This window comes from Silene latifolia, chromosome 3, assembly GCF_048544455.1.
Source record: "Silene latifolia isolate original U9 population chromosome 3, ASM4854445v1, whole genome shotgun sequence".
Lineage (NCBI taxonomy): Eukaryota > Viridiplantae > Streptophyta > Magnoliopsida > Caryophyllales > Caryophyllaceae > Silene > Silene latifolia.
Genome location: NC_133528.1, coordinates 51,890,045 through 51,894,827, shown reverse-complemented (window position 1 = coordinate 51,894,827; position 4,783 = coordinate 51,890,045). Strand labels below are relative to the sequence as shown.

Below are 4,783 nucleotides of genomic sequence, written 5' to 3'. Positions count from 1 at the left end.
GATGGCATTGATAGTCTCATGTCTTCTAAGAGGATTACCTTAAGCAGGTAATTGTCCTTTTTGTCTTTGGGAACTTGAAGAGGCCAATTGAGACAATTGAGTCTCCAACATCTTGGTGTGAGCATTGGCATTGATATTGTTGATGGTAGTGTCTTTGGCTTGGCTATCTCTTTGCATTTGGGCAAATAAATCTTGTTGGCTCTTTTGCATTTGGAGGACCGCTTTTTGAACATCAAAAGCTTGGTCATTGGAATGATTGTAAGAGGGTTTGTTTTGGTTGAAGTGTGGTCTTTGAGTAGGGTTTCTCATTGGAGGTGGGGTGTATGTGGGTTGAGGATTTTGAACATTTTGGCTTTTGTATGAGAAGTTTGGGTGGAATTTGGTATTTTCATTGTAATAGTTGGAGTAAGGGGTGCCATTTTTGTATGCTTGGAAAGCATTCACTTGCTCACTTGTACCCCTACACTCTTGTTGATCATGTCACAAGATTCTACAATTCTCACACACTCCATTTGGGATAGAGGAACTTGTCATCAAGGCATTGACATGTTGCTTTGATGATTGAGAAGCCTCATTCATCTTGGCTAGGGCCTTCTCAAATTTCAAGTTCAATGTGTCAATATGGGAGCTTAGTTGGGCACCCAAATCGGCACTCAATTGTGTGACGGAGTCAACTTCATGTCTCCCTCCCCTAGTAGCTTTTCTTGGCCTACTATATTGAGAGTTATGAACTACCATCTCTTCTATCTTTGCCCAAGTTTGGTTGTCATCAACCTCGGTGAATCTTCCATTAGAACCCACATTTATAAGCACATTCCTTGCATCTTCATACAACCCATTCCAAAATTATTGAACAAGAAACCATTCACTTAGTCCATGATGAGGACAAGAGCGACATGTATCTTTGAATCTTTCCCATGCCTCATATAAGGACTCTTCATCTCTTTGCTTGAACTCGGTGATTTGGGCTCTTAACACGTTGGTCTTCTCCGGAGGATATAACTTCTTGTAGAAGGCAAGTGCTAACTTCTTCCATGAATCAATACCAAGAGTAGCCTTTTCTAGGCTTTTTAACCATTGCTTTGCGGTTCCGATCAAGGAAAAAGGAAATATCGAATTTGGTCTTGAGTCACCCCCGTTTAAGAGATTGCATCACAATAGTCACAAAAACTCCATATGTAAATGAGGATCCTCACTAGGCATCCCTCCAAATTGACTTCTCTCAACTAATTGTATGAATGCGGATTTGGCAATGAAATTACCGGTTAAGTGAGATGGTGTTGGAGTACCATTTGGTAGGTTCTCCTCGGTTGGTACGGAATGAGATGAAAACTTAGGCATTGTAGGTTAATTTTTTGGTTGGTTTGCAATTGGGTTTTCCTCTCATTGTCTTGCAAAGGTGATGGTAAACTCAACACTATCCGATTGGACGATACCAATGTCCACAAGTTATCCAATATCCACAATTGTCGAAGTTCCTCTAACAACTCTTCTAATATTGGTCAAGGTTCTTTCACTATCGGGATCAATAGGCAAAATTCCACCTTGTGATCTCCTAGACATGAAAAAATCAAACAACTAGAAAACAATTAAAACTACCTTGAGATATTTGACTTCCCCAAGGCTATGAAAGACACAACTAAAAACAACAAATGATAACAATTCAATTAAACACCGTCCCCGGCAATGGCGCCATTTTGATGAGGGTCGAATTGTCGTCTATTCTGCCTATCAAACACTATTTATAAACTCAACTAACTACTCTTAGTAGAGTGGTAAGTAAAGGTCGAATCCCAAGGGACGGGTATTGGATTAAGTTATCGGTTGTAAAAAGCTATGTCTTAGGGTGTCACAATTTGGGTTGAGTTTGAGGTTTGCAATGTAAACTACTTAACAATGAAGTGTAAAGAATTAAAAGCAAAACAAAGCAAGTAAACAAATAGAGTTTGTAAACAATTGATTAAGGCACTAGAGTGTCATGGGTTCATAGGGGAATCATGGTGAAGATCATACAAACAATTTTACATAGATGCAAGCAAATCATTGTTGTAGTGGAATCGAGTTAGTTTATGTCTTACAATTCCTAGGAAGATTTGGGTCCCGGAGCCGAGTCGGTCAAGACTTTACAACACCTACAAGTTGATATAGTTTCTTCCTATTCAACTATATGCATGGTCTAACCAGGATTGAGTTATTTTATATCTTACAAGTCTTGTTGAATGGATAGGGGATTCATGCTAGGTTTTCAATCAAGCATTTCATCAAGCATAACATGTGCCTAAGTTGGAACTACAACAAGCAAGCAATCATATGAAAACACATTAAATTAAGTATGGATCTACACCCATGATTAATTCCCTTAATCCCCCATTAACCCTAGCTAGAAGACTACTCACTCATGATCATGGTAAAAATGCTAATAAGGGTGACAATCATACTAACAAGGTTAAACATGGTGAATGAGTAAAGTAATGAACAATAATAAAGCAAAGGGTAAAAGGGATTATACCAACTTAAGGATGATCCAAATAATACGCAAAGAATAATAGAAGAACACTTGATGAATGATGAAGAGTTGTCAATTATTCAATAAACCCCAAATAGTCTCCAAATTACCCAACTAAATCTAAGAACACTTGAATGATTAAAGAAAGATTAAGATTTGATTAAGATTGAATTAAGGATTACAATGTAATTTACCTACTAGAACTTGATTAGGAATTGGTTAATAAGTTGATGATTAATCCCCTAACACAATGGGGTATTTATACTAAGTACAAGTATTAGGGTAACTAAGGGCTTAAATGACGATTAAGTCCCTAAGAAGAAGATTAACGCCTTGCAAGTCCTTAAGGAGCCTCGAAACCTCCCTACGTTAGATGTTCATACTGTATACGGAACCGCCCGGCCTGAGCATGAGACGCTCGGTCTATGCTCGAGACGCTCGGTTTGAGCTCTTCAGGACGCTCAGGCTGCTCTCTGGACGCTCGAATCACGGGTCAGCATAGTTTTCCTCTTATTTGACTGCCTCAAGATCCATGGGGAGCATTGAGGGTCATGGGGGTGTTGGAGCTGTGTCCTCCAGTTAGTGCGGATAACGTTATTACACATACACTTGTACGGACAAGTGGGAGCTTGTTGGGGCTGGTGTCCTCTACAGTTAGTGCAATAACATTTAAATCTCTAAAAGGATCAAAGGGTATACTTTTGTATTATTATCAGTTGGTCCACGTTTATGAATAACGGTTGGCTTGCTAGATAATTTTGACGTTATTGTCATACAGATAGCGGTGATCAACTGGTCCCTAAAAGTCACACCTATAGGATACGTTTGAGAGATGTGACGGTATGAAAATACAGTCATGTTGATGCCTAATATGACTAAGCAGTTAGTCGGAGTTATTGACTAATAATTAGTCAAACGCGATGTTGAGATATTTTATTTAATACGGATTAAATAATAATGGCTAAGGCGAATTAAACAGTTAATTCGTAAATTAAATATAAACGATTATATTTTATTAATGTATATTGAATAAATTAATTATACAATATTGTCATTATCGGACATGTATTATTATATCGACTAATTCATGTTACTAGACGATATTTTAATAACCGATAACCGATGACGATTTATGATAAAATCCCGTCATATACATTTTAGCAATTACGAGTCGGATCACGAGTTAAATGAGGAGAAAGTGGAAAGCTCACTCCCTCCTCTTGAGACCCGCGGACCGAGGCAAACAAAAGGAGAGGCTCTCTCTCCTTTTGACCTAAGCATTTCATTTGAGAAAAAACTAGGGTTTTTGAGAGCATTTTTCTCTGAAAAACCTAGATCTCACATCTAGAAAAACTCACACAAAATTCTCTCAATATTGCAAGGCAATTAGAGAATACTTTCTAGCACAAGGGGCATAGTCTCAGACGGTCTTGGGTGCAACAATTAGGAGGAAATCTACGTTGATTTCTGTTCATTTTGCCGAATTGCACTAGGACCCGAGGTTGATTCTTTACCTTTATCGTTTCTCTTGTATTTTAGTTTTATGACAATAATCACATGCTAAATCTACGTTATAGTCCTAAAATTTAAGGGAGTTTTACGGATATTTCCCTACAAGTGGTATCAGAGCGAGGCCACGTATATTTTTCATTGTGATTTTCATAAAAACGTTTTGAAACGATTTTTATTGTCTCGAAAACCGTGCGGCCTCATGTGTTTCACGGCTGTTTTGTGTTTGTTTTCGATTTGGTTTTTGCATATTGTTTTTTTACACGATCATTATAGCAATATGTTAATGTTTTGTCAATTGTTGATTTAATTTTATACAAATTAGGTCAAAATTACCATTGATTTTGCTTTGTCAAATCTTTTCATGAGGGTTTTTAATTTTCAGAACTGTTTTGGTCTCGATCGAGTGGATTTCTAATCTATCGAGAGCTTTTCTGACTTGTTTTTGCTCGATCGAGTACATGTTATACTCGATCGACCTGTTTTAAAACCCCATCTGTTCGATCGAGAAGTCCTCGTGCTCGATCGAACAGGTTTGCTAATATAAGTCCTCGATCGACCCCTAGTTTAGTCGATTGAGCACTTCCTGTTTGGCAATCCTCTCGATCGAATGGCAGCCTCAGTTGATCGAGCCCTTTTCTTTCTCGATCGAGGAATTTTTGTTCTGGCAGCGTGTAAAATTTATTTCTTTTGTTTTAAATTTTCTTTTGGCCATAATTTGTACTTTATACGGATATAGTACACTCGCTTGATAGTGAAACGGTTCAC

The 4,783-nt window shown here is 37.9% G+C and overlaps 1 pseudogene; it reads left to right on the top strand.

The window, feature by feature from the left end:
• Positions 1-871: 871 nt before the first annotated feature.
• On the top strand, positions 872-970 carry LOC141650106 (small nucleolar RNA R71; annotated as a pseudogene).
• The last annotated feature ends 3,813 nt before the right edge of the window (positions 971-4,783 follow it).